This window comes from Rattus norvegicus, chromosome 13 (genome assembly GCF_036323735.1).
Source record: "Rattus norvegicus strain BN/NHsdMcwi chromosome 13, GRCr8, whole genome shotgun sequence".
Taxonomy (NCBI): Eukaryota; Metazoa; Chordata; class Mammalia; order Rodentia; family Muridae; genus Rattus; species Rattus norvegicus.
In genome coordinates, this window is record NC_086031.1 from 38523592 (window position 1) to 38533931 (window position 10340).

Sequence of the window (10340 nt, forward strand, 5' to 3'; positions counted from 1 at the left end):
TTCAGACAGTCCTTGCCTAGCAAGGGTCTCAATATGAACCCAGAACTGTAAATAAGAAGTGAAACCCATAAATTTATGTTGTGTGCAATTTTTTTTTATTTTTTGTGTTTGTTTTAGTCTCTTTGTATTTTCAATTATTTCTATTTCTCACTTATTTTTTAAATAAAATTTATTGATTATTTTATTTATTTACACTTCAAATATTATTCCTTTTCCTGGTTTCCCCTCTGCCAATCTCCTCACTATTCCATCTCCCCTTCCCCTGCTTCTATGAGGGCGCTCCATCACCTATCCACCAACTTCTACCAGGGCACATGCTTGTTTCTTGCCTGGTGCCAGCAACTTCCAGTCTACCTAGCTCCGACAGCTAGCTCCACCAAACCTCTAACGACCACCCCACACTGCTGTGCCCTTTCTCTTGCCCCCCCCTGAGTCACTGTGGATGGAAAACACCAACTACCTTAATATTTTAAAACCAGCCAGACTACGTAGCAGAAGATGGCATTGTCTAGCATCAGTAGGAGGACAGGTCCTTGCTCCAGTGAAGGTATGTTTTCCCAAAGTAGAGGAATGCCAGGGCACTGAGGGTGGCTAGGAGTAGGAATATCCTCATGGAAACAGGGGAAGAGAAAGGGAGTAAGGTTGAGGGGGAAAAGGGGATAACATCTGAAATATAAATACATAAAATGTCAAAAAATAAAAAAAAAAAGATCCAGGTATCACAACTGCTGGGTGAAAAGTATCCTGCCCCATCCTCCTTAACCTCTGCCAGCTGCGGAGGATACAAACGATCAGTTCCAGAGACCTATATATCTGTCCTTCCTGTCTGCGGCACAGCCAGGTCTAATCCCAAATTTCTCCGTGTCCCCTTCTCTTCCTCCTGAGACTGCACCGCCCCATACAGTGATTAGTCATCTTTATTGACCCAATCAGGAAAAAATTAGGGAACCTGATTTTGGTTATCAGATCCTCCCCCTACAGGTGTATATAATATGTTGGTTCAACTTATGCATCAATTTGAATAGACTAAAGAGTCCCAGGATTGCTAGTCAAGTATCATTCTTGGTTATTCAGAAGAGAGATTAATAGCATTTGATTCAGTTCATAGAGGAAAGAAGTCCCACTAGCAATGATAATGACATCACCCAACCTTCTGATCCTCTAAAGGACAAAGAAGAAAGGGTGAATTCTCCCTCTCTTTCTATGGCAGATCCTCAGCTTTCCTTGGTTATAGTTGTTAAAACTTTGGTTCCTGAGACTTGCACTCTTCATCTGTGACTGTGAGGAAACACCATGGCTAAAACAAGTTTTGGAAGGAAGAGTATGTTTAGGTTCCAAAGTCCAGAGGGAAAAAAAGCTCACAATAGCAAGGTAGTATGGCAGCAAGCAGTAGACATGAGGGTGAAGCAGGAAACAGAGCTTACAACCTCAGTCATAGGCAGAGAGGCTTGGACGTGGCTCAGACTCTTTACATCCCCAAAGCCCACTTCTAGTGACATGTTTCAGTCAACAAGGCACACCTCCTCAACCTCCCAAAACAGTACCTCTAGTTGAGAGCCAAGTATTCAAAAATATGAACCCAAGAAGGGACATTATTACTTAAACCACTGCATACCAGTTCCTCTGCATACATGTCCTCTTCATGTCTTCCGCGTATCCTGATAGAACCTAGAGTCACTTGGGGCAGGGGCCTCTGGGCATGCCTGTGAGGGATTACCTTGGCAATATTAATTAGAATGGGAAGAACCAATTTGATTAAGTTTGGGACATTCTCTGGGCAGTTCTGGAATGGCTATAATAAAAAAAAAATCAAGCTGAGAATTCATTAATCAATTACTGTTTTCTATTTCTAATAGATGCTATGGGACCAGCTGCTTCAATCCTTTACTGCCTTGACTTCTTCTCTGTGATAAACTGTACCATTCACTTTTAAGTTTCATTTTTTAAGAATACTTTATCATAGCAATAAGAAAAGATATTAAGAAACCCTCCAAACTTTCTTAGCTTTTGACTTCACATTGGCTCCCCTGCTTTTCCATCTATTCATAAAAGTTTATGTGACTTCTCAGAGTCCATTGTCATGAGGTTCAATTCTTATAACAACTCTCCTTTTATATTTACATGTAAATTGCTGGTCCCTTTTTCCTAAAGAACTCATAGGCAATACTCTAAGAGAACACTAATTGCTGGTGCTGTTTTAGTCTCAAACACAATGTATGTTTTTCTGTCTCGTGAGAATACTGACTTAAAGACACAAAAACACAGGGATTAAGACTGTAGTTTAGTTGGTAGAGTGTCTGCCCAGCATACATGAAGCACTTGGTTCAGCGTCCAGAATCATATAAATCAGGCATAGTGGTATAAGCCTCTATCTCCATCACTAAGGAAGGGGAGGAAGGTGGATCTGACTTCCAAGTTTACCCTTGGCTATACATCAAGTTAGGGGCCACCTTGTGACACACAGATGGCTGTGTCTTAACAAAAAAGGGTAACAGGTGTATACTACCTGAACAAGTTTAAAGCTTCATAATACTGTCTCAGTCCATAAGAATTTTGCTTGATTTCTGCCATGATGAACATCCTTTCTGAGAGCCAGGAGAATGCTTCAGGCTTGGACTCACCCTCCACTTTAAAGCACTCCTGATTAAACTTAGATTGCATTCTTAACAGCAGTGCTGAAATTTAGTTCTTTGTAAAAGAATACATTTTTGTTTGTGTTCTTCCTTTCTGAGAACTGATCTCTGTAGCAGCATTCTCTCAGTATTCCCCTAGCTCCATTTAGTACAGGGTCTGCCAAGCATGAATGTTCCATAAGGGGCCCTGAGCATTCCATAGTTCACTGACTGCATTGTCTTTGAAGGGAAGTTTCAATATCCACACTAGGTTTGCTCCTTCTTTTGAAGAGCTAAGCCCCATGCACTGAGGGTGAGTTAGGCACAAATTCAAAGCTTGCTTTATTCATTACACCTCCTGCCTCCATTCATTCCTAGGAAAAGTTGAAGTAGCTTATCTGCCAGTACAAAGACATCAACAATATACAAGGAAAAATGATTCACAGATAACATATGCAAGGCTGTGCCCTAACGTCTCTCTGTTGCTGTAATAAAACATCCTAACCATACGCAGCATAAGGAGCAAAGGGTTTATTCTACTTACAGTTCTGAGTTACAGTCCTTCATAGTGGGGAAATGAAGGCAGGAACTCAAGCAGCTAGTCACATCACATTCATACTCAGGAAGAGAGAGAAATAGGCTCCTTTCCTAACTGCTTGTTTGCTTCTCATCTATACTTCTCTAGTCTTATGCAGTGCCTAGTCCATGAAATGGCACCATCACATTTCAAGGTAGATCTTACATCCTATGCAAGCAATAATCAAGACAACTTCCCACATACTTTCCTGCATCCTCAAGTTTTCTAGGTAATTCTTCATTAAGACTCTTTCCTGTATGCTTCTAAGTTGTGTCAGTCAAACTAACCACGATAAGCTGTAACTATAATTTGGACCATGACCTAACTGAACATAAAGAGTAGACTTTGGGGGATTTAAAAGAACTTTATGGAGATCAAACCTATATCCTGATATATGTTAGGCAAATATTTTCTGCTCAACTACACCCTCAGCCCATTCCCCATTTTCCTGAGATGATGAACAGAGATTTTGTCTTGCTTTCCCTTGTTAACATATGTGACTACTTTGGGACCTCAGAAGTAGGATATATAGTCCGATAGCATACAAACATTTAAGCAATAAGTAGCTATCCTTTGAGTAAAATGTTTCTTGGAAGTTATAAAATATAGGTAGGTAGGTGTGTGTGTGTGTGTGTGTGTGTGTGTGTGTGTGTGTGTGATTCCATATCCCCTGGCAAGGTGCCCATGTTCCTACTAGTTACCATCATTAAACTCATTGGGTCATATACAAAAATCATAAAAGAAAACTGGGAGGCTGGGTGGGAAAAGGAAGATAATGGACATGAGGGAACATAAGAAGGGGTTTTGGGGGTGAATATAATCAAAGTACATGATATACACATGTGAAAATGTCATAATGAAGCCCATACTTTGCATAATTAATATATGCTAATGCATACGTTTTTAAAGAAGAGGCAGACTGAAGCCTTATTTACAGATGAGGATGGGGGACTGTGGAGGTATAACATAAGAATAGGAGCATGGCAGCTATTCTTATGTGTTACAAAGCCTGTGTTCTCTGTCCTGTGTTCCAGTCTGGTCCTCAGAGCTCTCTGGAGTGCAGGCCAGAGGAAATTGAATGAGCAAACACCTTCATATCTGCTACTTGGGAGGGAAATGCTGATGTCCCCACTGTTATTTCTGCAAGCTTTCCACTTTGTAGAAATAATTGTTTTCTCCATGAGTATATTCTTCTGTAGTTACATGGGAAAAGACAAAAATTTTGAATGAATATTTGCTTATCTATTGTGCAGGGAATGAGAGTGGAGGCTTTATACATGTGAGGAGAGAATCCCCACCTCTCAGTTCCACTGACTAGAGGCAGTGTTGTGTCTCTCAGGTTCTCAAAGTTTAATTTGGAGAATAAGAAGTGCATAAATGTTAATCCCAACTGTTTAGTCATTCAAAAAATGAAAACATTTTTCCTTCACAAAAACTTTGGAATCTGTTCTAGAATTTTACTAAGATCCCCTATAACTATAATCCTATATACTGGTGGAGAAATTTAATGATGTCAATATCTGATTGACTCTTGACTCCAGGGAACGGAAGTCAAATAAAATCTTTCTTCCTTAAGTTGTTTTTGATAAGTATTTCTTCACAGTAACAGGAAAGCAAATTAGGATGTACCCCTGTCACCTAACTTCCTCTTTAAGCTATCCTCCTATAAGCTCTCATTAATAATAACTGTTATGGCTTATCGGAGCTTCTTTTGTTAAGGGCTCTATTCTCTGTTTTGCGAGACTTAGCCAAGTCAACTAAGAAGTTAACAAGTGTAACTGAGAGTTATCCAATGGAAAGCCAAGTTCTTTGTGATTAAGCCCCCTTTATAACTCTTGGGTTCACTGGGCGTCAGTTCTCTTTCACTCTGAGTTATAATTTTGTTGAGTAAAAAGTGTTTACTTAATGTTACCAGATAAGCAAAACCTTTTCTTGGTGTGCCTTCATGTAAAGGGCTGAAAATCCTCTCTGTGCCTTAGTTGTTAAAGGTTGACTTGTACATGCCCTCATAGTTCTAGCCTACTTTAAAAAAAAGATTTAGTTTATCATTTTTAATTATGTCAAATGCAGAATATGTGTCCATGTACTTGTGGAGGCCACAGGAAGACATCAAATGCTCTAGAGCTGAGAAATAGGCAGCATAAGCTGCTGAGTGTGTGTCCTGGGAAACAAATGCAGGCTTTCTGCAAGTGCCATATGCTTTAAATCACTGAGCTGTCCTTCATCTTCTCTATCCTACTTTTATTATATCATCAGAGATTGATTGACACCACTTTGGGGCAGAAGGAATGAAATATGCATATCAAGGAAACAGGGAGCCCCAAGTTACTTAGCTACTCCCCTCCATGTCAGGGATGAGCTGAAGAGCAATGAGTGAATTCACAACCTCTATTTTGACTTCTGTTGTCTGAGACCTCACTTGCACACCCTTCCCTGTCCTTCTTTTTCCTACCTACTATAAATTACATGATGATTATGCCTTGGCAATCTATTGTCCTACAAAGTTTGATGTTTTTACATGGATGTTGCTGTGACATTGACACATACATCAATGTGGAACAAACTGTCATGTATATCATGTATCCACAATAAGGCATCTCAAAAAAAAATAGAACTCAATAAAAGAAGCATACCTTGTATTTCTCTTCTTTCTGTACACAGTGCTCAACAAAGCTTGTGACCTAAAGAAAGCAAAACTAAGCAACCCAGAGTCTTTCCAGAGTCCCTGGTAGTTAATCATATTCTGAGTGGATAGATTTGAAATGCCAAGCCAAGCATTGCTGACGGTCAGAGATTACACACCTTCGGGGGATTCGACATGGATGGGAAAGAGCCACCCACACCATGAAATCATTGCAGAGCACTCATTGGACTTACAGATTTAGCTGCTGGGTTTTCAAATGAATGAAGAATGGGTATATCTCATTTGGGCTGAAATTTCCAGAAACTATCATGTACAAATACAACCTTATCTGTAACTCTTAAAGGTCAAGTCTCTATGATTCTGATTCTAATAAGCAGAAGTAGTTTTCAAAAGTGTAACTTCATCGTATTGTTCATCTTTAAATATTCATTACCTATGTGATGGGATAGAAATTTAAAATTCAAATGACTTCCTTTCCCTTATTTCTTAGAATATCATCTAGTAGTTAAAGACACAGGTCATTTATCACAAAACACAAATAGAATAAACTTCATAATTAAAATTATTTGAAACTTGCTACTTGCAAGTGAATAAAGTACAAATGCCAGTTGCATAACTCGGAGTCCTTACAATCTATTTTAAGGAAGTTATTAATCTGCTGAGTCACTGGCTCACGGCAATAAGAGGAGCAGTAAAGTTCAAGCTCAGTGCCTACAAAACCTTGTTACCTACCAAAAGCACAGACGTTCTCCTGCAAATACAGGTAATTTTCTAGGAAGGCACAGGGTTATGAATCAAGTTCAAGCCTACCACTTCTAAACCCCTACAATAATAAACTTGGCCATTCCATGCCAGATATTGAACAAACATTCCACGTCTGTGATCCAGATAGGGTTCCTTATCTAACGCTTCAAACCAAAGTTGTAGGCGATATGAGACCACCACTGACACTAAGATAGATTTTTCCACAGATTTCTTTCGTTGTGATATAAGGAAGTATAGATCAATAGCAGAGCATATTTCTTAAAAAAAAGTTATAGCTGTCCCCAATTGGAAGATGCAATTTGTAAACATTAAAAACATTTGAGAAAAATGTTCTTAATACAAATACTACACATTTATTGGTGGCGGACACACAGAGATAATCACACAGGGTCTCATCCATTTCCTGCCCTATGCATCAGTTACTTTAGCTGCCTCCTCAGACAGCTCTACAAAAGGACAATAGATGGTCCAGTTTAGAATCCCAGTACCTCATTCGTAGTTCCAAAGGATGAAAGTCAGGACACATAGTGGATACAGAGCCATGCTCTAAGGAAGGTTCTATTCTAGATCATATTTGTTGCTATGATACTTGTTGGAGGCATTGCTTAGCTAATGTTTGATTCCATTAGGCTTCATGAGTCAATGCCTTTATGTTCTGTCTTCATATGCTATCTATCTATCTATCTATCTATCTATCTATCTATCTATCTATCTATCTATCCTTTCCAATTTTCCTTTATTTAAAAATAAACCAGCCATTGGTTGCAAGGGACACTCACATTCAACATAACATCACATTGGCTTTATAAAAATTGTACTATGCCTATGATGAATATTTGGTAAATAAACATACAATAAGCAGTCCAATTCCACAGCCTAGTATGGATCTTAGTATGAAGAATATTTCTAAAAGCTGGGGACAGACTCTGCTTTAGATATGCCAGACAACAATCCATACAAGGATCCAGCAGCTTCCCCAATCAATTGTTTCTTGCTGAATTTGAACTTAACAGTTTTAATTCTTATTTCCCTGTGAATTTCAAAAAATTATGTCTTCTCCTCTATGTATTTATGTAAGAAGTATTACAAAACTTTAAGACATGTTCCCTGTACAGAGGCATTCTAATCCCTGACACCCATTAGTATGTTGACAAATTCTAAAAGGAGTGCTAATTCCACTCCTTAGTATATTTATGGTAAAACCTATGAGATATATAGGGAAAGTGATACTTGATTCACCCATTTTATGGTTTGAAATTCTGTAATTCATCTTCACTTTTTTAACTACCTATGTGTAGGCTCCATTACTTCTTTACACAGTAAAGAAAATGATGAATAAACTGAAAAACTCAGCATGCATTACAGTCCCTATGCATCCAACTTGATCATTCCCTTAGCTAAACTGTTTTAGCTTAAATAGCCCTTTCTTCCTCTTCCTTCTCAATCTTCACTGCCTGAGAACTGTAGTTACAAATACTATGAAAAAAAAGTCTTATTTTCCACTTCTTTTCCTCAAGGATCACATCCTCTATCTAAACGTGTTCTATAGACTGTTACTTTGATAGCCTACCACATGGATATATGGTAGTTATATGGTAGTTATATATCCATGAATTGTTTTTACATGGTCCAAGATCCTTTCTTTTTAAAATAATTTACTAATTCTGTGAAATCCTTAGATAATTATATATTTTGATTTTTCACACCTTCCAATGCTAAGAGACCTCAGTTCATTTGCCTCCCAGATTCAAGTCTTTGCGAGTTCACTCCACCATTCTCCCAAGCACTCTTACACACACACACACACACACACACACACACACACACACACAGAGAGAGAGAGAGAGAGAGAGAGAGAGAGAGAGAGAGAGAGAGAGAGACTCTATTTCGAACAACTGTCCCCAAAGGTTGAGCCTGTAGAATTACTGTGTACTGGAACATTTCATGAAGTGAGACTAGTGTGAGTTCTTTAGGCGTGGGAGACAGGCCTTTGAAGGGGACACTGGAACTTTAACCCTTTCCTATTGTTCACATTAAGTTCTCAGCCATGAAATGAATATATTCCCTTTGCCATACACCATTATCACCTGGTGCTGCCCTGTTACAGATTCCCAAAGCAGTGCAATCAAACATTTATAGAAAGTGTACCAAAATAATATTTGTATCTTTTAAAGTTGATTGTCTCTGGTATTTTAGATAGAAAGTTGAATAACATACATACAATTTTTAGCTGGCACATATTTGTATATGGCACACATGTATAAAATGAACTTAATACACAAACAACAAGCACACATAAATACTACATATATCCTCCACTAAAAATGCACCACTTAGAAGACTATTTAGCTACTGGTGGTAATTCATATATAGAAAATCTCAAGGGACCCCATCACTAGACAAATAACTACAGGCATCTAAGGAATTATAAAAGCAGGGGAAATGATCGTCACCAGGGTCACCAGGGTAGAGACACAAAATTAGTAATAAAATATCAAATGATCAGCCTGAAATCATATACATACACATAACATTAAAAGGACTGAGCAGGTGCTTAATAAGAACACATGAACACACATCACACACACACACACACACACACACACACACACACACACCCCTCATGCTTACCAATTAAGGAGAAAAAGGAAAGAGGCCATGAATTTTAGAGAGAGCAAGAGGCAGAGAAAAAGGAGCAGTTAGGGGAAGAAATGTGAAGTAGGAAAGTAATGTAATTGTATTTCAATTTCTAAATTTCTGAAAGTAATTTGAAGTTCCATTTTGGTGTTCCTTGGTTGATGGGGAAGAATAACTTTTCCTTGTGAGTGTGGCTACTGGAAGATTGCCATGTCTCAAGGGATGAGCCCATACCAATGTACTCAGTGCGTTAGGAAGAAACAAACAACAAACAACATCAAAAATGACATAGAGACTTACATGCATTGTAAGTATTAAGTGAGAATTGGAGGGAGGGAATGGGGCCAGATATACACAAGACACATTGTATACAGATATGAAAATTTTTAAATAACAACTTTTTTAAAGGACAAATAATCGAAATGCTGCACATAGTTATAAACCTTGTAAAAATTAATGTACTGTTTTGAAATTAGCAGAGATTTTAAGAATACTCACAGAGAAAATTAATGGGTGAGCTCTTTAGCCAAAATTCATTCCACATGAATAAAACTATGCTTGGGTGTCATAAAGCCTCGAGAAGCTTAGCCACTTGGTACATGTTGATCTTACATGCAACACAGAAAGAAGCGTTATCAAATTTAGAAACATGTTATTTGGCAAAAGCAATAAGTACTAATTACACCTTGCCTTGTAACATTTGGTTACTCTCAAACTATGCATAAAGAACTAAATTATTTTTACTTTATGACTTTAAATTATAGAGAAGAGAAAAATCACTGAAAATAATTAGTATATAGAGTTGACAGCTTGGATTTATTTAAGCAATTTAAAAAGTTGAAATAATACCTACTAATGACCAACATATTAATAATTTAAACAGCAAAGCTGAATTATGGCTCATTAGATACGTGGAATGGAGAGTACTGATTTTACATATAACTAAGAAAAATGCCCATTTTGTGTTATTTGAGTTTAAATTTCTAAAAACGAGATGAAAATTCAAATCTATTTAAAATCTGTCAATGGACATAGAGTGAAATGGAAACATAAATTACATAAACTACAATCTTTTTCTAAGAAACTATTTAATCATCATCTTTAC

The 10340-nt window shown here is 37.8% G+C and overlaps 1 protein-coding gene and 1 long non-coding RNA gene across 2 annotated transcripts in view; both read right to left on the bottom strand.

The window, feature by feature from the left end:
• The window catches only part of Dpp10 (dipeptidyl peptidase like 10), a 1676457-nt gene that overhangs the window by 1378061 nt on the left and 288056 nt on the right, over positions 1-10340 (bottom strand). The gene's annotated exons all lie outside the window — the stretch shown is intronic.
• The window catches only part of LOC108352624 (uncharacterized), a 64918-nt gene that overhangs the window by 20938 nt on the left and 33640 nt on the right, over positions 1-10340 (bottom strand). The window contains exon 2 of the long non-coding RNA XR_010056985.1: positions 9734-9842. This is a non-coding gene — a long non-coding RNA (uncharacterized LOC108352624). The remainder of the gene's footprint in view (positions 1-9733; positions 9843-10340) is intronic.